The following is a 24645-nucleotide window of genomic DNA, read 5'->3' as shown; positions in this document are numbered from 1 at the left end:
AACAGGGTAAAATTAACACACACAATCGTCACAAATAAAAAAATGCGAAACTGCGGAAGTGTCCAATGTCCGTGAGCAGTGAGTGCAACCTTGTAAGACAGTGCCTCACTCAGGTAACAGGAAAGAGTCTATTGTCCTTCTTAACCAGTATCCGTATTTAGCTGGCTGATGTTAGAGGAAATGTATGAGCTATTCTTCGGCACGAACAAAACGGCCTGTAATAAGCGGGTGTTAGTACAAGTGGATGTCAGTTGACCGGAAATATACAGTAGTGAAATGAACAATCTAGCTGGTTCGCGAAAGGAGAAATGTGGTTCTAAAAACGCTGGAAAATCTATAGATCTCTGTACGCTTGGGTGCACAAATAAGCTTCCGCCTAATATACAAGCGTTCATAAAATTCCCGGCTTTGCGAAACTATATATATCTTCGCGATTTTACATGCTGAGAAATTTATAGACGTTCATGCCTGGGTGCACAAACCAACTTCCCCCAACTGTCACTTCCCCCGTCTATGCGAAATTAACTTCAGCTTCGAAATTTTACCTGCAACAAAGAGCCGCTGGGTAAAGTTGAAGAGGTTTGTACGTATGGGCGCACAAATCAGCTTCCCTCAGCTCAATATATAGAGGATATTACACGGTGGCGAGAAGATAAAACTTGTCCGAAGGTCACACGAACGTTGCCGAACATTTCCGAACATTTCCGAAGATTGCCGAAGATTTCCGCAGATTGCCGAAGACTTTCGAGGAAGACCCGAGGATGTTTCAATGATACACCAACGAATTTAAGTACAATTTAAGAGACAAACTTGATATCAGTGAAATCATCGATATCTTCACTAGTGAGGATATGGAAAATACGCCACTCGAGTCCCGGATGTGGTTTCGTATGAATTTTACGAGTGGTATATTTTCCAGTAAAACACTCGTGTCTATACATGTACAACAAGTAATGGTAACAGGACTGAGTGGAGTCCAATTCTGTCTGTTATCATAAGAGTGATGACAAAATTGGACGACTGCGCAGCGGGAGCCCGATTTGTTTATCACGAGTATGATTACAGACCGAATTGGACGACACGTAGTCTTAATATATAGATTTAGGCCAGCCAAAAAGCGTAGCCCCTGGGCCGGATTGTTCAGAGCCCGATTAGGCAAACCCAGGAAAAGGTAGAATTTTGATTTCATGTAACTTTGCAGGGGGGGTTTTCTGTATATTGTTTGGCCTTCTGTTTTGAGTTTTAATAATCACCATATACATAAAACAAAGCAGCAAAAAAACAGTTGTATGGAACAGAAAGTTATAATTCGGTTAACTTTTAATCCTGGCTTAACGTCAACCGGCTTCCGAACAATCCCACCCTGTTTTCAACAAGTTAAGCTGGCATGAGCCCGCGATCCAATCGAAAAACCAGTACTTGGTCAGCGGTCAACTTCAAAAAACACGTGACCTCGATGAGCTGTAAACTTGAGCCCGCGATATGGTCTCGTGATACTGGTCAGCGGATACCTTGTTTTGACAGGTGTCAATTGATTATAACATGGTTGTCCAATATCAAAAAAGTACACGGCAAATCATGGCTGCATGTCTCTGTCCACCTATTCTTGGGTTTCACCCACGTGACCAATAGCTTAGCAACGGTTACTATCCGCCATCTTGGTGTCCCTCAAGCGTAAACAAACCGTATCCAAAGAAGAGTTCATGTGAGAAAGAAGGGATGGTTTTATGCGTTGTTGTTGGCTGTTCGAACAAAGTTGGAAAGGATAAAGGCTTAGGGTTTTTTCTTATACCTAAGATTATTACAAATCACGGTGAAGAACAGGAGGAACTCACTACTAGGAGGAGAAACGAGTGGATTTCTGCGGTGAGTCGCGGCGACTCTACAAACCTGAGAGTGCTAGAGAGTGAACGAGTTTGTAGCAAACACTTCGCTCTGAAACTACTGGAACAGAGCGACTTTGATCGATAAATTGGTAAGGAAAAGGATCGATTAAACCTAAAGCTACTGCTTTAATTTTGCACTGGATGAGTTTGACATAAAACTGACCCATTTCCCCTTTCGAAAGCGCCGATGAGCGCTGCATGTGCTGAGGCGCTGATGCGCCGGCCGACGCAGTCCCAGAACTAGAAGCTGCTGTATGGTTCGAGGCTTGCGGCTGTTGTAGATCCCCAATTTTCTGGTCGAGCTTTTCTTTGAGCTTGTTAGCCGATGAAAAATCGATGTCCTTAGCCCTCGCATACGGCACTTCATTGACATATGTCGGCAAAATCCACGAGCATTTTACCAGTGTGCAAGCGAGCTTGCCATGAATTCGTGTAGCTGCCTCTAAATAAAATAAAACACTCGCGATATGTGAGCATGACTCAGCCAGTCCAGCTTTGCGTCGGGCTGACAAAATAGTCCCATCGTTTTCGGAAATGACCCAAATGTTCAATAAACGATCATTCATACGCTGTGAATGCCGCGCCGAACACTTGCTCTCACGACATACTTGTCGGCGATTACTTTGCCTACAACTGAGATTACAAATCCCGACACCATTTGATTAAACGCCTCCAGACTCTTGAACGCCTTGAACTGCTTGTTGGTGTAAAAGCTGGTCTCAAGAACGAGGTAACTCAGCAAGTCTGAGACTTCTACAGGAGGCAAGCATTCTGGACTGAACTGCTCGGCTGGTATGCTTGCGGGGTCAACCCTGATGACCGAGATCTTTTGCGAATATCTTTCCTTTACTCGACTCCCTCAGCTTTTGGCATAGTCTGAGAGTACTGGGATACCTTAAGATGAATGCCCGGCACTTTTAGCGCTTTTTTCGAAATAATAGAGCGATAATAGAGAAGCTTCACTGTACGTAGAAATGGCCTACATGGCCAATATGAGTATGGGGCTCCGCTTGGTTCGGGCCGCCGAAGCTCCGCTATTACCAATTAATCATAAAAATTACAATTCCGAGAAAAGAAGAATGGCCAAGTTATGAAATAAGGGGAAAATTTGTATTAAAATACCTACAAAGGAGATGTAAACATTCTAAGGCCACCGCGCCTCCTACCGGCGATTAGGCGCCGAAAACACAAAAGCAAGCGCGTGCACGCACGCACGTAACTACAACTTTGAATGTGATTGGTTGATTTAAACTACGACTTTGAATGTGATTGGCTTATTGAACTGTCCGATAACAGACTGTCCAATAGCAAACTGTCCGATAACAACTTGGCGAATGAATTAGTGGAAACTTGGAGTTTTTTCGAACCAATCCTAATCGAGGAAATTGTAATTTTTATGATTAAGGATGTTACTAAAACTTGGAACGAGTGTACAGCGGTAACCCGCCTGAGATTTCAAAATGGGGGACAAGGAGAATTTGGGGAAATGTGAGGAAGTGAAATGTGAGTTTCTAACGGCTATGCCCCCAGATGACCAGTAAGTTCTTGTAAGAGCAGAGTCCGATTAGTACTGGATAAACAAAGCATGAAATGGCGCCTTGGGAGAAAATCGAATCGGTATTATAACATGCTATCCCAATCGGTCAGTACAAAATGCAGACTTCAGACAGCAGACCGGGTACAAAATGCAGACGAGGTACAAAATGCAGACTGCAGACTGCAGACGTTCCCCGTTCCCCTATACCAGCGTTCATAAAACTCCCGACTATGTGAAACTAAAACTTTCCACGTTTACATGTGACTCAGAAATACAGTGGCAATTAAAGTACTCTTTTCCATAGTATCATCGAAAGTTCTCATAATGATCAATATTAAATATTGAAATTACGTTACTTCTTGATTTCCGCCTCTGCGCACAGGCCCAAGTTGTAAAGGTCGACGTCACGCTTGACTTAACTATAGACAGTATTTGTTTGTGCGGTGTGCGCGACTACTTCAGTTTGTTTTCATCTCTCCCACTGAAACCTGGCTGACAGCACAGCGAATTTCGTCCAGCAACGGGCCTTACATTTACAACCAGAAGATTGTGGGATAAACAGCATTCAACTGAAAAGGTAATCAAAGCAGTTGTTTCGATGCTCACGTTACTCAACTCGCCAGTCTTTTAGTATGTCAAGTTCAAACGGATGGAATGTAAGTATTAATTCAAAAATTTATTTCCTTAAAGTGCGTCTTTTTGTCGAGTAGATGCATACAATTATCCGGCACTTTCACGTGGAAGAATTGCTCTTTATATTGTCTTTACTACAGCAAATCATAATAAGGATTTCAATGAAAATCTTCTAAAGCTGGGGTCAGAGTTTTTAAGAGATTTTCAAAGGAATCTTCCGGCAAAGCATTTGCATTTAGTCTAGGGTAAAAACATAATATTAAGATAGGGACCCAAGATATGTCAAACAATGCTCTGAAACTGAACAATTCGGGAACAGAATCATCTTACACTTTCATACCTCTGATGGGAATTAAACACAAGCCAGTTGTCCTCTGAAAATCATTTAATTAATGACAGGAATTTTAAACCCGCTAACAAGTTCTGGCGCACTCCCAAATTCTTGTATTTGTTAAGCATTATTAGCGTTATGCGTGGGTAGCTTGCTGATGCTAAAAGGCCGCGATATTGGGCAATGTACAAGAAAATGTTTTTTCCTTCTAGTTTACTTTGTGCTAGCCGACAGTCTTTCGAAATTAAGAGAAAAGGGAACGAATAGATCTTACATCGGCTTTGCAAAGGTTAAAGTAAATGAATTCCGTGGTAATAGATTTCCAACGGTAGCAATTAAATAATGAAAGAATGAGAGATGCGAATACAGCCAAAACACTACTGGAAAAATGACCTGAAAAAATTTCAGGCTCTGAACGGGATACTTGAGCCGAGTATTACGTCCACTGAACATATAGGGCCGAACCTACACACGACCGCTCTCATGTGGCTTTGATAGCTCAGTTGGTAGAGCATTGCACCGGTAACGCAAAGGTCGTGGGTTCGAATCCCGTTCGGAGCCTGAAATTTTTTCAGCTCATTTTTCCAGTAGTGTTATGGCTGCATTCGCATCTCTCATTCTTTCATTATTTAATTGCTACTGTTGGACATCTATTACAATGAAAGTCAATAAAGTAAACACGGATATTAATATTAAAAGAGATTTGTTGTGTCACGATGGCCGAGTTTATTATTGTCATTGTTATTTGTAAGTTAAATTAGCCACCATTTTAGACTGGAACCGCTCTACAACGTTTATAGCAAAATGGATTTCTGTCTACTGTGGACACACTTACTTGCTCTAGGCCTTTCCACAAATATCCAGATATGTTTTGGGGTACTTAGAATTTTTCCGAGATATTTGGAAAATATTAAGATATTTAGAACATTTAGGGAGATTTAGAAATATTCATAGCTAGCTTTTTTTGCCTGGCCCTGTGTTTTTCTCACTACATATTACCTTGAAACAAGACTCAGTTTTATTCCAGAAACAATCCAGTTTAGCGATTTTCCACTTGAAAAAGAGCTGAAGGAGCAAATGTCAAAAATGGAGGATGCTATAAACATCGAAGAGCACGAATCTTCTTCCTCAACGCCCCCCACTGCAAGGAATTTTTAAAATTTCGGCCTAAGTAATTCAAAATCGGTGAATTTTTACGACAAAAATAAGAGTTATTTAGGGGGTTTTTGGAGATATTTAGAAAGTTTTGGATGATATTTAGGAAAGTTTTTGAGAATTTCTTGAAAGATATTTAAGCGATTTTGCGTAATATTTGTGGAAAGGTCCACCTTGTTCTCATTACATGATATACTTGCGTGTGTGTTCACCCGGGTGGAAAGTTTGGCACAGACGCGTCAATGCAAACAAAAAGCAAATCGGGATTTAGAAAAGCTTCACCAAGGCCAAATCTGTATTTAGAAAATAAAGAAGTTGATGTTATTATCTATTTTAACGTATATTAAACAAAATGTTTGTAATAATGTCCATAAGCCTCCTGTAGAAATTTTCTTGAATATCGTTTTAAAAATGACTTCATCATAAGTAATGCTCTTTGTTTCTTTCCGCCAGATTGACTCGCCTGTGTGAGGACCTCTTGACACATGGAAGCAGGTCAAGTTCTTGGCTTTCTTCTTGTCTTGTGCATTAACTTGGCTCATTGCGGTAGGTGACTTTGTTTTTGGAATATTTAGTGAGCATCTAAGAAATACAACACGCATTTGTATAGTTTAATGAACCACACAACTTGGAAAAATGCCGGCAGGAAAACCTGCGGTAGAATGCCATGAATAACATCCCTGTGTTAGCGGAGAGCTGCCAGCCTGCTTATGGCCACTGCTTTCCAAAAAGGTCCAAAGGGCCTTACGTAATGTTTTCAACTTTTACGTTATCCTCTTAGGACACAATAGTGTCCAGATCCTGCTTACAGAAACAAAAGGCCCTGAATAATGTTAGACCTTCAAACTGGCACGAATTTAAAGATGATTCATTTCCACAGCGAACTAATTTTTTCCCGCCTCTGATTTATCACCAGGAAATAACTTTACACAACTGGATGCTAACTCAAGGTGGGTTGTGTGAACGTGTACAAATGTATGGCACATTTAAATGTTCTAAGTAAAAGGTTCTTAACTTTGGTCATTTTTGAAATGTTTACCACTTACAAAGGGTGGCACAAGAGTCGCGTCTTTTCTATTTACTCTTGATGTTTCAGTTTGTTCTTGTTTCAGCTGCGTGCAAACAATACCCTCAGTAAACGCTTCTGCAAAGAATGCTTCCTGCATATATTACACCTACAACATTAAAGGAGGTTTCTGCGAGGATATAGTTACTAGTTTGTACGTGTTTGGTGATAGTGGTACCTTGAGGTACGGTGAATTCGAGACCAACACATTTCGAAGTTACTTTGATATCTTTGAAATAGCCAATGATTGCAGACCACTAATGAGAGATTTGTATTGCCGTTATCATTTCCCGCCGTGCGATACTTCACTAGACAAGCCACGTGCCCGTAAGATTTGTCGCAGAACATGCGAGTATCTGGATCAAGAGCTTTGTAAGAAAGAAATGATTTTAATTAGAGAGGCAGCAAAGAAGGCCCCAGTTTTCGACCGAGACATGATCAACTGCAGCTTATATGACGATGCTAATGGTGGAGATGCTCCTGAATGCTATCAATACTATCCAATATCAGGTGAGTAGATCTATGTTAAGCATTATGACCGGTTTTCACAAATGCATAGGCATATAGCAACATACGCTGGCATAGAAAGATTTTGAGTTTGAGTCGACTCAAATAATTAACATGGAGTTTCGCATACTTGATTCAGACGTCGAAAGTGTAAAGTTCAACAATGGGTTATTTCTTCACGTGCGTAATGAATCTTTCTACGTTTCTCAGAGTTCCACTGTAAAATAACGGGACGTGAACTGACCAAATTCCCCGTATTTAGCAGGTCATGATCGCCCACAGACAATTGGAGTTCAACACTCTCCTTCAGTTAGACATTTTTCAAGAAGTTTATTTTTAAACCGATAGATGCACTGACTGCATCTAGATAATTCAAAGAACGTAGAATTGATTCTGAGGTCCTATTTATATGATCTCGTGTAACAGAGACAGCCCTTCCCTTGAGGCAAATTGATCAAGCGTTTATATGAAAAAACGTTGCCCCTGCTAGCCAAGTCAAAGTTGGCCATGCTTGATTATTTAAACTGAGCCCTTATTGGATATTCAAGTGGTTAACTTGAGCGTTTCCAAGTCCAATTTTCACATTTTAAGTAACTTACAAGCCAATAGGCGCTTTCCGTTCGACCAAAACTTCACGAACTTTCCATTCAGTCGACAATGACGACTAATAAATATGACACGAAATTCAAAATTTCCTGAAAATGATAGCACCCACAATAGAAGCTTTTCATGCTTCTCAATTGAAATTGGTCCTGTCCGCCGTCAAGCTCTAGTCGGGTTCTTGTCTTGAGCAAGCCCTTGAGGTTGCCTTTCACTTCTTAGAATAACAACGGCGGATTTGAGATCAGCAACCTTTTTGTGAAACAGACTTTCCCTTATGGAGACAAAAAAGGCTCGTCTTTACTCCCCTTCCACAAACACCGAGAAGAGAGACTTACACATTATGCTGATATTATTTTAAGCATCATAGTAAGGCAAGAGAGTCGAGTATTATGCCAGACAGTAACAGTGACAAAAACTTGCTTACAGGTGGGGTCTGGGCCTTGGACGGACCAATCTATCACTTCCTGGTGGTCTCAACATAAAAAAGACCTTCCAAACTGGGCTTCAGCGTGAGGGAGCTAATTCAACCCTCTTCCGCTTCATCAGAGCAAGTTTTTATCCCTAGAATACTCATTTCGTAATAAGCAAGCCAGAGTATTGGAGGATTACCGTGAGGTGTCACTTATACTTCAATATAACAAGTGTTAAGAGTAAATAGTACCTTTTTATGAGGGAATAATGGAGCATAATAGTGTCACCTTTCGAACATGTGAGTGAGATTTCTTGAGCATCAAAATTCATCATTGTAGTGAAAAATTTGAGCATGTCGTGTGGCATCAAATTTTTATAGGTTCAGTAAAGTTTTGCGATTTTTACGGTTTTTCCACGATTGGCAAAACTTTACTCCACTGGCGAAATTATACATACAAACAGCACAAGTAGAATGTTGTTGCCGCCATTTATTAAAACGTCTCTTCCGTTCAGAAGCAAAAAGCTGAAATGAGAAACACAACTTTCAGAAATAAAAGAAGTTAACAAGAAAGAATCGTCTAAGGTACGTCATTGAGAAGACCATCTACAATTCCACACAAGAGTACAATGTAACTATGATAGTGACACTGATTACTGAATTTCTGTGTCTCACTTCTCGGTTTAATTTTTAAAATGCGAAAATGTTGTCATTTCAACCTATGTTTCAACTAAATGCGAAAATCGCAAAAATTAGTACCCAGCAAGAAAAACAAGTCTTCTACAATCGCAAAAACTAGTTCCCGCAAAATACAAAATATCAGCGATTCGCTGCAAAAATAAACTCCCGCAAGAATTTATAGCCACACGGTAATGTGTTGAACCGTAAGTCTGTAACTTGAGCACATCAGAACCCGCCACGGAAAGAAATCAGATTCTTCGACAAAAATTCGCAGTGTTATATTGGGAGAACTCGAAAAAGCTGTGGAAACACTCGCCTGCGGCTTGTGTTCCCACGATATTTTTCTCTATTCCGAAACGTCCACTAGTGTTTCTATCTAAAATGCGATAGGTTAAAGACGGTTTTTGTTTTTCTATTTGTTAAAGGGGCCTAGTCAGCCACACCTTTGTTTAGGTTTACATGCGACAGTTTTGGTTAGTTAAGTACAGTAGAGCGATAAGATATTTCGCTACACCATGCAATATCAATAATTTCGATGGCATCAAAAGTGGCGGAGGCTGACCACGGTCCTTTAATAACTGAATTGCTTCCTTCACAGCAATGAAATATTAACCTTGTTTTCCCCGATTTTCCACAGGTGATGATACAAAAAGCACAGGTCTGTCCTTAAGTTTTAATTGTTATATAATTTTTAATTTGAAAGTAATAAAACCTGTAAATATAACATTTGAAATGGACTTCACCTAATCGTGCATGCGTTAGTTTGAATCGAAATTTCTAGTACGCACTATCTCCATTAAATACAATTTGCTAACTACCTCAATTTTGAAAAAGGAATGCAAAGAACTCTATTCTCAAGACGGAATACTTTTCATACAATTCAAATAGCATGCAATGAATCCTAGCTACATTAGACTAGAACTTCTTAGGCTAGAACTTCTCATTCGATCAATTAATTATAGATCATTGACAATCAATCCATCATTTATTATCAATTAGTAACACAAATAAAAATACACGAATATTCAACGCAATATTCTCCTTATTGACGAAAGTAAATCTGTTCGTTCCGTGTCCCATCCATGGGCAGATCAGAGCTTAAGTTTCTAGATTCATGGTTTGTCGATTAATTTGATTCTATAGCTAATCGCACTAGTACAATTTATTGTAGATTGTTTCTATGGCATTGGTGTTGGGTACCGTGGCAATGTAAACATCACCCGATCTGGTCGTACCTGTCAGGCGTGGAACTCACAATGTCCTCATCGTCATTGGCGTATTCCTCAAGATGTCACAGATAGACATAATGACTTCAACATGTGTCGTAATCCAGATAGCAGTGCCCCAGATGGACCTTGGTGTTATACCACTGACCCTAAAGTTCGATGGGAATATTGCAACGTGTCGAAATGTCCTCCAAGAGGTATATTGACTTCGCTCCTGTCCAGTGATGAATACATTATGATGAGTAAGAACACGAGAGTAACGATGAGTCTACGAGAATATCATAATGAATTTTTTTATAATGGAAGCTATTTTTCATGTGTTGATACCTGTCTCGGCCTGTCGACTGTCGTTAGACCTTAAATAGCATTTGGTAATTTATTAATAAATAAAACTTATGGATACGCTTGTCTCACCAGTTCCTGAAGAGGCCCCTACATTCCTAAGAGGTTATCCTCTCAATTCAACTGCAATCCACATTTCCTGGAATGGCTTGCCTCCATCCCGCCACAAAGAACAACTGCTGGGCTATCGAGTGAGATACAGACGCCTTGGCTCTCCGCTGTATGAAGAAGCAAATACTGCAAGCAACATGACAGAGATTGTTGTTCTCAATCTTGTTGCACAGACGAAGTATGAGATTGAAATAAACGGATTTAACGAAATTGGACATGGGCGAACGAGCAAGATCCTGGTCATAAAAACTTTGTCATATGGTGAGTCGGAAATGATAGCTCTGTTTCACATACATGCAGAGTATCATATTATGTTTTTAAGCCTAACACCTCCTCTCCTCAAGAATTCAATCCCGCCGAGCTCTTTTTTCAGTACTATAACGTCTTCAAGTTCGCCTGTTGATGTTTTCGTACGTGTAATTGCTCTGTCTGTTTCTTTGTTTCATTTCCAGGTGAAATAAGTATTGATGTAAGTCTGCAGTTGGTGATGGATGCAGATTTCAGCAGTGATCTTTTGAACCGAACCAGCAGCAAGTTTGTGACAATGGAAGAGAACATCAAGACTTCGGTACGATAAGCTCGATTCCTAATAAGGAAAGGCTTGTTCGCACGTTTACATGTACATTATTTTTAGAAAAGACCTGTATAAACTGTTGTGCAATGTACATACCGTTTAGTAAGGTTAAATTCCCGTTCATTAACATCAACAACAACACAAGCTATATTACCCGAAAAACTATTGGTTACAACAAAAGATAATTAAAACAGAAAGTAGGAAACTGCTTCAAGGTCCTTGAAATGTGAATAATATCTAAATTTCATATTATAATTTTGAGTCCTCGTCCTACTTGCTTTAGCCCCATGTACAGCCGTTCTTTTTTTTATTTAAAGTAGCAGACTGCTAGATGTACTGAAACTCAAACAGTTTCCTCTTTCTTTGCAGATAAAGCACCACCTCAATAAATCCTCAGTTGTGAAGTTATATGACGTCGAAATTCTGCGGTTCAGGTATGTTCCATTAAATCACCATCAGCGCGGTCGAGTAACACGACACCGTCTCACCATCCGCCAGCCAACTTACTACCACAACCTCTAAACTCTCCAAATAATGATTCTAATCAATCTTTTTGTGTCATTTTTATCATAAATCCATAATGCAAATATTGGGTGAAGCGTTTACGAATGTCGTTACAGTTTATGCGATAGAACAGTAGGGTGTATTGTGCATACGTTCATCACTTGTTTACCAAGTAACTTCAATCTATCAAAGGATAGTGGTTGCAAACCACTATGCCGAGCTACTTCATGTGGCAGTAGCAAAGAAATGGCGTGTTATTTCGTTTTAGTAATGGAAGCGTGAAAGCAGACGTCAGAGTCCTCGCGATTATAAATACAAACACGACCAGCATAGATGAAGCTTTTGACCAGTTAATCGACGGACTGGATTCCTCATTGGGGAAAGGACTTAATGTGACTACCTTAATAGTTCTCGGTAAGCAAAAATAATTCAGCAGTGATGCCCTTGAAATGTTTTTTGTAGCAAGACACGTTGCACCCCTAGTACCAAAAAATACTGAGTGACGAAATACTGGTAGATTAACAGGAATAAATTAGAATCACATCTAAGATGAGTAACTATACACGGGAGCCACTCGTGAATCACAAGCTGTCGTCAAGTAGCCAGTATGTTTGCCTTACTCTTTAAATGAAATATGACTTTTGCCATAGTTTGGCGTTTCTGTAAGTGAAAAAGTCTTCTCCATACTAATCTTCCACAATTTCATTGATATTATATTTACTTTATTCTGTGTTTGCTTATTTAAACATTAAGAAAAACCTCCGCCTCCTAAAGACTTGACAGTGATAAATGTACAGACTCGGTACATCGTGTTTGCCTGGGATCAACCAAAACACGGCAGCTTTTACCAGATACACAATTATACCATAGAAAGAAAAACATCAGCCTCCGAGAACTTCACAATAGTGAAGACACAGCCATACGATCAGACAAGAATGACTTTCAAGGATCTAGAACCTTCCACAGAGTACACCATTCGATTATCAAGCAACAACAGATATGGACGGTCGGATGGTATTTTGCTAACCGAAGGAACACTGCCAGGTAGGTGTTATCGCTGTGAAATCGTCTAGTATTACGATAGAAATTTTCCTACAAGACCGGCCTTGTAGGCGACCATCTCTACATATAGCTATGATTACCCTTGCGGTCAGAAGAAGAAGATTCAACTTTTAGTTACCATTCTTGCTCTATGCTACAATCAAGAGCGTGATTGAATGATTGCTTCACCCTCTGAAAAGTAGCCACAAAAAATCAAGGAATGAACCAAAAGTAGCCAAAATTTCGCAGGCAATTTAATGCGAAGAACAGCATCAGCACAATACAAACAAATAAATAAACAGTAAAATGGCCAAGGAAATGTGCTATTATTGTCCAGGCGCGGTGGCTGACACTTGAACTCTTTCAATGACAGGGCTTACCATTAAGGAAGTAAGTAAGTGACTTTATTTAACCAGGGTAGCCCATTCAGTAACGAGGCTGGTATCCATAGGGGCCCTGGGGCTCACGTATACAGTCACATTTACCATTCAAAGCTCAGAATAGTCAAGTATTACCAACAAGACTGTGACATAACCCTTTATTCAATTTTCCTGTTCGCAGACAGATTCATCAGGAATTTAATCCTGATCATCGTGTTACCTCTGACATTAGCTGCGTTGTTTATCGTGGTTGTTTGCCTCAAGTTCAGACCAACCTGTAAATCGAGTTCTGAGCAAGCTGAGGTCAGTAAACATGGCATACTTATCTTCAGCAAATGTCACAATTAAATATGTACCTCTTGATATTTATTTGTGTTCGCTTAGTTGCTTGTTTATTTTCCATTCAGGTCAAATCGTCACAAAAATTAAATGTCAAGAAAACAAACCTTTTTTTTCTAGATGGAGCTTTGGATGCGCGGAGATTGGGTTGAGATTCGTAGATCAGATATTACACTTAAAGAGAAGTTAGGGGAAGGTGCATTACAAAGGTTTGGTACGGATGGATGGAAAATTGAGGGAATGTGCAGTGAAAAAGCTAAAAGGTAAAGATTATGAACTGTCTATATGTTAGTCACGTAAATGTGCTGGTTACCTCTTGGCAGAACTAAGGACATTAAGTCCCTGTTCTTAAAAACTACTTTACCTAGCGACCTGAGAATAATTACTTCAAAGTTATTTTAAGCTCTCGCAAGCAAAGTAAATGGGGTTTCTTGGCGAAATTTGTCCCAAGATGTAAATAGGGGTGGGGGGCGGGGCGGTTGACACAGGTGTTTGATTATAATACGGTTTGAATGCACAGAAGTCTTCACGGCGTGGTCGGCCGTAATCCTTTTTCACGAGGCCGCGCTATTTGATCACGATACAGCAGAAGAAATGAGACACGAAAAAACAGAGGAAATAAGAGAGGACTAACAGACGGACAATTAAGAATTGCCCCTTGAAGTAGAAATTCTTTACCACGTAGTTCTTCTTTTTTCTTTTCCTTCTCTAAGATTGCACATGTACACACGGTTTGCAGCTCGCTTTATTCGACCCTGCAATTAAATAATTTAAACTGCTTTACAGTTTGCTAATGTTGCAAAACACGATTGAATAATTTAAACTGAACATTTTTTTTTACTTCAGCGAATGCTACAGAACTGGAGAGGCGGGACTTACTGAACGAGCTTCAAATCATGGTGACAGTTGGTGACCACCCTAACGTCATAAGTCTTATCGGAGCTTGTACAAGGAGTGGTTTGTATAGTCAAGTCAGCTCTGCTTGTTAAACGTCAGGAAGAGATACTAATCACACGTCTAGATCTCGGTCCACCTGCTCATGAATAGATCTGAATATACGAAATAACTTAAAAATTATTTTTCGAGCTTCGTCCAGGATTACTTGAAATGATTAACGTAAACTTAGCTTTTGGATGCTATAAGTGCAAGTAGCGGTAGCAGTGGTACATGTAATAGTAAACTGTACTCCCGAACCTAGTCTTACAATTTTTGCATTTGTTTTCTTCCACTTATTAACTTAACGTGACCAATAAGACAGTCTAACACAGCATCTTTCTGACTTGATTTGGCTGGAAAGTTGTTGTAATATCTTGGTACTTTAGTAAGCATTGATCATGAATATTGAACTTGGACCATTGCGTACTTGAGTAAGGATTGTGTGGGAGCTTTATCTTGAGCAGCAGAGGTCAACCCTTTCACTTGTCGGCTCTCATTATAACTGAGGCAGCCCTAAACCACCTGAGGGCTTTATATAACTACTGTTACTACATGCTGTTTGTTTTAATGGCGATCTCTAAACATGTTAATGTTTTGATCACAACTAGGGTCAATATTGGTAGTCGTTCGCTTGGCTGAGAATGGTTGCTTGTTGAATCAACTGAAGAAAAACAGAGAAAATCCATACATTAACGTTGAAGAAAAACATGTGAATTTCTCACACACCGACAAAACCAGGATCGCAAGAGATGTAGCCAGTGGAATGGTGCACCTGTCTAGCAAAAAGGTAAATATTTGTTATTCAAAAGTTAAAACACAAAATAAAATTAATAGGAAGAAATGTTGGAGGAGTGCCCATGCGGAGTGTAAGTGTAGGTGGCTCATTAGTTATAACAGTTTCCAGTATTTTCCAGCACTTTGCCCTCGTCCTCGTTTTCAGTCGATGCTGCAGTAATAGTACTAAAAAAAGTTCCCAATCATTCAGTGGTGAACAATTTGTGTTGATGACGCAAAAGGGAACCATTACAGTAACAGAAGAAAACTTTAAAAGCAAAACAATTTTAGCTTTATGGGCTTGCGATTCAAAACCGACTCTGGCGAGCCTCATTCTTTATGACTGAACTGTGATTCAAATTAGAATGCAATTTTTTGCAAGCTTAGTAAATTTGTGGGAGCGGATTCAGAGCCACCTTAAATTTTTGGTGTTTCTGAATCCGCGCCAAAAAAAGATAAAAGTTCATAACATGTTGATTAGATTTCGATGACAAAAGCTGTACGTCTCTGAATTCTAACAAACTCCGCATCCAAAACCTTTTACTTTCCTAGTTCGTCGTAATAGTGTGATTAAATAAATTCTAAGACATTTTAGTCTGATAGTTTTCTATTGTTACTTTGCAGTGTGTTCATCGTGATCTTGCAGCAAGGAATGTGCTTCTTGGCAAGAATAATGTTGCCATGGTTTCTGATTTCGGCTTGTCACGTGATGTGTACGAAAGTGGTGAATACGAGAATACATCCGGGGTATGGAAATATACTTTTATGATTACAGTCAAACTTTTCGTACGCGGACATTCTCGGGACCAGAATAAAGGTGTTCATTTTGCAAGGTTGTTTGCTTATAGGAGGTGGCAAACTTACTTACTGAAGTTTCCATAGTTGGCGGAGATACGACTGCACCATTTTCTTTTTTCTAGCTAACTTTGATTCGATAAAATCGATCACATGACAGTGTTATTAAACAAGATAACAAAAATCGTTCAGGTCAAATCGCTGAATTTAAAAAAAGTGGTCGAGGCAAAGATATCTTTACTTGAAAGTTACTCCAATAAGATTACGCGATGACGTCTAGATTTTTCCCATCTTTGGGGAAGGCTGCACTTTTGATCAGCGGTTTTTGTTGGGAGCGTCATTTTCCAAACCTTTCCAAAGGTCTGTTAAATTATTAAGTTAAAATGACATGGTAATTCGTGCTCGACGAGCTAAAACATTTCATTTATAGCGGCCAAAAGTCTTTCGAATCTATTGTGATTTCTTTTATAAAAAGGTTGCTGTCACTTTTCACTAAACCTGCTGTCACTTTTCACTAAACCTGCTGTCACTAAAACCTTCAGGAACGCTAAAGGTTTGAGAGCAAGAAAAATAGCAACTTCAACTACAACTGTATGCAAGGGTGTCTATATTTGTTCACCTCATTGCAAATTCTAGCCTCAAAATACAACCTGCATTAATTCAGCTTATTCTGTTGAGTTGTTTTAATGCTCTGATCTTTTTTTTTTCAAACAAGGGAATGTTACCAGTTCGTTGGATGGCTCTTGAATCACTGGAGGATTATACTTACAACACTACGACAGATTTGTAAGTTGAGCACTACATGCGCTCAGTGGAGCATGATAGGCCCTTATGTAATATATCAAATACGTGAGACAGTGTTTCATCGGGATATCCAAACACCGAGAAGAGAGTTGAAAATACAACGCGCAGGGAAGTATTTTTGACGAAGTTCGAGGTGTTTGGATAGCCGATGAAACACTGTCTCAAGTGATTGATATATCTTCTCAATCGAAACAAAATATAAGAGGTTAACGAAGAAGTAAAATCGTCAAAATCTATGCTAATTAAGACCGGGTATCCAAACCTCCTTCACGGTTGTGATTTTCTTTGTTTTAACTTGATGAATTATTAATGAGTTTGAGAATGATGAAATCAAAGCAGCCCAGCCTATTGCAAACATAAATTCCTAAGCATTAGGAACACCTTTTATAGATAACTTTTATAGATAACTTTTACAGACTTTTTCACAGATTTTGAGCTAAAACTTGAGTAACGAACGCCTGACAGAGCCCACTTCAATCAGATTTCCTGGTGAGCCAGAATTAAGAGCCCAATTTGCTTAACAAAAAAGCAAAAAGACAAACCAGAGTTTTCCCATTGTATATAAACGAGCCTGTTGCATTGGCTACTTTTGTCACGCATTGGTGTTGAATTGTTTCTTTCCAAGGTAACTTACGAATAAGTAAAATCAACTACCACTAGCAAATCCATTCTAGTTACATTTGTGAAGGTGGCCTATTGTACATTATAGCATAGCCTTAACAAAGCGCGCTTTCTGATTGGCTAATGCCCGATTCATTTGCCCGTTGGTTGCACACTGACGTCAGTTTGTTTATTTGTACTCTCGGCAATTTTTTCATCGAATTTAGCCCTTTTAAAAACATAATTCCTATTTTTTTTCCTAAAATATGAAAAAATCTAATAATTCTCCCGGAGATGAGGAAGATAATTTCTGTGAGCTACCAAATTTCCAGCTCAAGTTTGTTGCCGACCCTCCACGTAAGAAATTTGCTGAATTAAGCGAGCAGGGGTTGAATCAGCTGGTTGAACTGACACTCGAAGAAGACCAAGAAAACAGCAAACTGGTCTGTATCAACCTTTCGAGGTTAGTAATGCATAGCGGGAATTTCAGAGAGAATTTTTCAACACTCGAGCGCTACTGACCGCAGATGAGAAATGCAATATGGCGGCGGGTGGGTTGGCGGGCCACGACTTCTCAGTATGGTGACATTTGTACATTCGCCGTTCTCTTTTCGGTCTCTTGACCTTCCTTTGCTTCGCACGTGTTTATGAAGAGCACTTTATGGTGAGTTATTCGGGCCCGGCCGTTTGATTAGAACTGTTTGCAAGTAAAGTATAATTTTTAAGCTCGGTAATGAAATGTTGATTAATTCACCTTCACATTTCATTACCGAGCTTAAAAATTCACCATCTTTATTAACTTATCACTACTCACGATGAATTCGATAGCGTTGATCCTAGCAGTATGCAAGACACCTATCATATATGAACTCAGTTAAATGACCTTGCTCTCCATGAGTTCTCTTAGCTCAGTGGATAGAGCGCGCGCCCGGTGTTCGGGAGATCACGGGTTCGATTCCTGTCGGGGACTCAGAATTTTTCTTTGTCCCACGCTCGTGTCATAAAGGCGTTCCCTTTCTTTTGCAGGTGGTCTTTTGGTGTGCTACTATGGGAAATAGAATCTGAAGGTAAACATGTTCTAAGTAATTATTGTCAAAAGAGTTAATGTTATTATAATCATTGCTATCTATAAACCAAATTTCGTGATAATATCTTTACCTTTTTGGCTCTATTTTGCTCGGAAGTTTGAATAATCTCGTTCCAATCGGGAGATAAGAAGCAAATATCAAGAATTTACGTTGAATAACGCGCCAGTGATAAAGCGCAATTGTACATTTATATCTTAGATACTAGAAAAATATGTAGGGTAAAGAGACCCTCAACTGATTTGTTGCTGACTACGTTACTGTTTGTTTCTTGTTAAGGTAAAATGCCGTATTCCGGTCTTGGAGGGATGGAGGTTGTGGAATTTATTAAGTCAGGAAAACGATTATCAAAACCGGAACGATGCCCAGATGAAATGTAAATAAGATGTTTTTTTTTAATAAATAGCTTCTACATGTATGCATAGATTACGACCAGGAAATCTAACAATCCGGTTTATTCAGACACGCTATAGTAGCATGTTGCATTTAATGGCCCTTGTAGTTATTGGATTGATTTGACTCTTTAACGTCTACAACACTCACCTCAGCACTTAACAGGTGGAATTGGGGCGAGGCTGCGGACCTATAAGGGCCTGTGTCTCCCCTCTAGTTTGCAGACTAATATTTCTACTGGGCTTAAATTACATAGAAAGCGGCTATCAAATTCCAATTAACAAGGTTGATTTAAATACTTAAATGTCTGTTGTCACTGACTAAAGAAGGGTTGAAAGAAGGTTACAGTATTTCAACCGAAACGTCCAAATCAAGCTTTTTTTAGTCAGTGACAACAAACATTTTGGTATTTTTATCATGGCTGGCTACAACTGCAGTATTTTTAAAAGGCTGATTAACACTAACAATAAATGTGACTATATTTCACTCTGAAATGTTCTTAACTAAGTTCTTCATTCCGTTCAATTGCTTGAACGAATTGAATTTTTGCTGCTATCATGACAGTTACGACATCATGATGTCATGCTGGCGTCCAGACTCCTCAGAGCGGCCTTCATTCGCCGAGCTTGTGACGTCACTGGAGCTTCAGCTGCACAGCAAAGAAGTAAGAAATGAACAGTCTTTTAAACTTGTGCCGAGAAATGATAAAATAGACATAAAGTGAACATATTAATGTAAAGAGAATATATTTATCTTCACTCGATTGGTGGGTTATCACGTTGTAATTCTTGCATTTACCTATATGCAGTACAGTTTTATCGAGTGGCCATCTCGACATCTTTATCAGCCTAGCTGATTTTCATTGTATTACTCTTTTATTTTGTGTTTCATTAGGATTCCTTGGAGGTTAAAAGCAATGAAGTTGAATCTGAAGGAAATGTCAATTTGGTAATAGAATTCGATGACCAGAAAGAGGAGAATACTGCTATGTAGATGAGATAACTAATAATGACGGTAAAATTGACACACACGACAGTGAACACAACGTTTTTGGTAACCTTTTTTGGTGACTATAGAGTAAAGGATCTTCACATAATGTAGCATTTCAGCCCAAAACGCTCATTATAAAACGTAGCTAAAGAATGGGCTTCTGAGTTATGGCGCATGCGTAAGGGCGTAGGGCGGGTGGTCTTTTGACGCCATAATTATCTACAGGGTGACTTCATCTCTCCTTCTGGAAGATGCATCATCGGGTGGAAGAGCGTTTGCATAGGGATGTTATGGTGTTGATGACAACATTTTCACCGTAGTGTATAGTAAATTCTCCCTTCGGAAAATGACATAGTCGTGGAGAGAAGCTAAAACAGAGAGGACGACTTAGAATAGTTCATCATAAAATGGACCCGTGTCCAGTTTGGCCTATTACTGAGTAGAAAAGGTAGAAACACATTTTAATTAGCAGGGTAATTTCATAACAGAATAAAATATACTTTGCATTTTTCTGCTTGGGAAATACTAATTTTTTAGTCGAAATGGAACTTGTCGGGGTTTGGACCCTAAAGTTGAATTTAGACTTTGAGTAGTCGCTAAGCAAAATAGATATCAATTAATTAGACAATTTGACTAATCAATGTTACGGTTTTAGGATCTCTGTGTCCTCTTATGCCTAAGCCATTGTGTAATCCGCTGTTCTCTAAATAGTCTGTACGATTTTCCATGATTTTCTTAACCAAATAATAAATTATTTGCCCAAACTAAAGTTTGTACTTAATGGAAAGAAATATCCTTCTTTAGTTAAAATCTGTTACCTTATGGAATTTCAATGTTCGTGAAAATGACAATGACAATTAATTACCATTATGTACAAATAACACGTTCATGATAAGGGCGATGTAAGCAAGGTTCGTTTTTCCTCATTATTTTCCGTGTGGCTGCTGATTATCTTTTGAAATCAATGGAAAGGGATCGAATACTGTTGATCACGCTATGGGTTTTGCAAGGGCTAGATAAGTGTCATGGACAGTGAAAGAGACTTGTTGTGTCACGATGACCGAGTTTATAAGCTTAATCATTTAATGAGAACAACCCAAATTCCGGCTAAATCAGTGCAGCTTTGAAATTGAGTGAGCAAGTGGAATTCAGTGCAATTTCAAGGTCACCATGGTAAACGTTACCACTCGCTCTCCTCGACAATGGTCACAGTTAATTGTCACAGCTATTGACAAAAACGAATAAAATTCGTCTCATTTGTCGTATTTCCTTTGAGCCTTACTTCGTGTACTGTAAATTATTTTGTAAAAGGTTCTCCGAGGGTCATTTGAATTCCCCTTTACCGAGAGGTGATTAAATGCTGTAGATAAACAGGAACTAAGAAAAGAGAGGAGAGGAACTGAATGAGACTTCAAGAAAACGATCCGAAATATTGAGCGGGCATTGACCAAAGACGAGCAAATATTTTAACAGAAGCCGTAATGGACTTGGTTTGGATCAACAGCTAAATATCGTTAGAGTCATTCATGATCATTGATAGCTAAGCATAAAGGGACAAAGAGCTCAATTCAACATGTTGTACAATGACTCGGAGGGAATTTCGGTAAACCGCAAACCACTCCTTCCAGCTTTGTATTTCTGACTTTAACCTTGAGTATGCGATGTTACTGCCCGCTAGCTTCAGACTCATAAATTTGCTGTTCTTGATGTACAGAATTGATTGCTGTACTAAATATCATTTTTCCTAAAACATTCAGGGTTGCCGATCGAGACAGCAAACCTTCAACATGTTCCCTTTTTCGCGATTGATCGATCTGCCTTTTTTTGTGTGTGTCCATTCCTGTGGAAAGTCGGCACAGCCAATGCAACTACAAAGCAATTCAAGTCTAGAATACCTTCAAAAAAGCTACATTCATTTTAATGAATGAGCTTTGAACAAAGTTTGGAATAATATTCATAAGCGTCTTGCAGAAATTACAGTTGACATCTTTTCTTTACATCGTAGTTATGCTAAATAAGCAGCTTCATTCTCTTGTTGTCCTTTGGCAGATAGACAAGCTTGTAATGCACCCTTGACACATGGAAGCAGTTCATGGCATTCTTCAGCCATAAAGTTATAAGAAGCATTCCGAAAAGTAAAACAAACTAGGAGTATGCAAGAATGCTCATGATGAATAAAGATAAACAAGTGTCACAGCAATTATTATAGTGTAATTTCAATTTTTCTATCCTTTTACGAATTTCTGCATGATCAACTTCCTACTTATTAAGAATGTCGCCAGATTAGTCTTTTTAGTCAACAGAAGCTGCAGTGCAAGCGTACTGCGAAAGTTACCAATATCCCTCCCGTCTTTGTGACTATTCTTCAGATTGCACTTCTCAGTGAAAGTCAAGATGGAACAACTGAAGTATGGTTAACATGTTTGTGCTACTAATTAAACTAGGAAATCGGTATAAGAATCATTCCTTGGGGAAGGGAGGGAACGTGTAAAGTGGAGTTTAAATCCACGTCAGCAGTTTCAATATAAAATATTTTGGCACATTATCACTAAATTTGGTCGACAAAATACGCACACACACTTTTTGCGCGTGTTTATGGCCAGAGACGGAGCTTCGTCAATAAATGATGATTATATGGAAAATCTTGCGGGAAACAGGGAGTAATCCCGAGAGGAAAAGTTAGCTCCATCTTGCCCGCTCGAGTAACCAATCACAGCACAAGATTCCCGGTTCGGTTCATCTTGCCCGGAGGTTACCTGCAATAAGCTACAATGGCATTTTAAAAAGATAATAACAATATTATGTGGCTAGCATGTAAACTTTACTTCAATTTTGAAAGAAAGATAACCTCGATCTGGGACAAATTAAAGCGTGACGTACCTAGAAGTAGAACGTACTCTCTATACTTACCGTACACTATTTCAGTGACACTCTATTGACTTCATGCGTTGTTTGCCTTTTCATAATTAAACATCAAGAAAAACCTCCGCCTCCTAAAGACTTGACAGTGACAAATATACAAACTCGGTACATCGTGTTAGCCTGGGATAAACCGCTACCCATATGTAAATGTTTTTTTTTTTTTTTTTTTTTGTTCACATCAAATGTAAAAACGCTGGGTACAACCTGCAGGGGATTGAAATGGATCTACTTTACGCTATTTACCCGTGGTCTCTGCAAACTCTTTTAAAAAAGTTAACCGTTTAGAAAGCAAGAAGTACAGAAGATTGACGAGTTAGTAATCATCAATTTTGAGTGGAACTGTTTTCTTTCGTGCATTTTATAATGTAATATATGTACATGTAGTTAATGAGCCTTCATATATGAGTTTTAATAGCTTAGTGTTTAATCACTTTTTAGGGTTCGTACTTTTCCTTCACAATGTATTTTAACTTGGTTTCTAGCTCCTTCATGTACGGTCTACGTCTATAAATAAACTGTTAAATGATTCATTGAATGACTAATCGATCGATCATGTGATCGAACAGTTGATTAGTTGATTATATTGTCAGTGTTTACTTTAACCAAACGATCAATCTTTCCTACAAATCAGTCCTCAGCGACAGAAAATGTTGCTACGATGACAGTTCCGAGATCACAATGTCATGCTGGATTCCAGACCCCTCCGAGCGGCCTGCCTTCGCCAAACTTGTGACGTCACTTGAGGCCGAGCTGCACAACGAAAAAGTAAGAAACAAATGGTCTGTTATGTCTAAGGAAATAATAAAACAGAGATAAAAAACGAGCATATATTTAAAGCTTTTCTCTCTCGTAGCTAGGTTATTGAGCTGTGATTGATACTTGCAACTAAACTTTTAACAAAATTATCTTGTGATCAATGCATCATTTTCAAAAGCTGTAATGCGACAGTTATTTAATTGAATTTTTCCGAAGTGAAAGAACGCTTGATTGCAGTAATACTTGGGGAGGCCGAAAACAAACTCAATAATTTATATTGAAAATAACACCACTTTAAGCGATCGATATTTTACTTAAAAGTGAGGCATACAAATTTTCTTTTCTGTCCTTTCAGTTGTCTTATTCTCTTGTAAACTATTAGTTTTCCATTCATAGGTATAACATGCACTCCGAAGTACCCTTGTTGAAACATATGCCGTTTATTAGCCTAGTTGATTTTAATTGATGGAACGCATTTATCATCAAACGTCTTTATGTTTTCTGTTTTATTAGGATTCTTTGAAGGATAAAAACCCTGATATTGAATCTGAGAGAGAAGTACAAATCGATGACAACAAAGTTCAAAATACAGCCATGTAGATTAACCACATAGGTTTCAATTGAGCATGGAAAGCAATCAGGCCATTACTTCGGTTTTCGTTTCAGTTTTACTACGGTTTGAGAGTGGCTGAGTAGTCTAATTGGTAAGAAACTGGTTTAAGGTTTTGGTTTTACGACACTCAACTGAAAACCGCTCTTTACTGGTGATAAAGTTGGTTTGGGTATTAAAGGGAAAATGAAGAGAAGTTGAAAGTAACATGCAATCAGTCAAAGAATGGGTATTTTGAGTGACCAGTTTAGTGATCTGTCTCTGTACGTGCAGCAGCTTTTGGCGTGCTCCATAAAATTGAATATTTTACTAAGCCCTGAGTAAAGGGGTTATCACAGACTTTAATTTGTGAAAGGAGAATGACTGAGCCGAAGGTTTTATTCTGCCGGGACACACACGCGAGTTATGTACTCGCGTCCGATTAGTTTCATTAACATAAGAATTGCGAGATGCATGGGCGTCGATAGCCGGAGTACAGAACGAATTCTTGTAGGATATGTCACCTGCACCGTAACGTCTTCGTGTCTGAACGTGTCTTTCCTATAAGCGGGTGGCTTATGGGAAATTTTCCATAAGCCATCAGCTTTCTCCATAATTGAAATAGATATTAAATCGACCTAGTTACCGTAACGATTCGATCCTCCCCATCCCCCCC

At 39.0% G+C, this 24645-nt stretch overlaps 2 pseudogenes across 1 annotated transcript; one reads left to right on the top strand and one right to left on the bottom strand.

Annotated features, from left to right (window-relative positions):
- Positions 1–90: 90 nt before the first annotated feature.
- Positions 91–3725, bottom strand: LOC145494217 (uncharacterized; annotated as a pseudogene).
- On the top strand, positions 3323–24644 carry LOC145495189 (uncharacterized; annotated as a pseudogene). Its single transcript, XR_014050381.1, has 21 exons — positions 3323–4000; positions 5996–6088; positions 6459–6492; positions 6655–7118; positions 9446–9466; positions 9980–10231; positions 10452–10748; positions 10940–11055; positions 11431–11495; positions 11834–11979; positions 12319–12609; positions 13168–13289; positions 13446–13588; positions 14172–14282; positions 14870–15048; positions 15660–15782; positions 16546–16616; positions 18261–18301; positions 18599–18695; positions 19277–19376; positions 19607–24644. The product of XR_014050381.1 is annotated as an uncharacterized LOC145495189 (transcript).
- Position 24645: the final 1 nt, after the last annotated feature.

Source organism: Orbicella franksi, chromosome 8 (assembly GCF_964199315.1).
Source record: "Orbicella franksi chromosome 8, jaOrbFran1.1, whole genome shotgun sequence".
Lineage (NCBI taxonomy): Eukaryota > Metazoa > Cnidaria > Anthozoa > Scleractinia > Merulinidae > Orbicella > Orbicella franksi.
The sequence above is the reverse complement of the archived record's forward strand: the minus strand, read 5'-3'. Positions and strand labels throughout refer to the sequence as shown.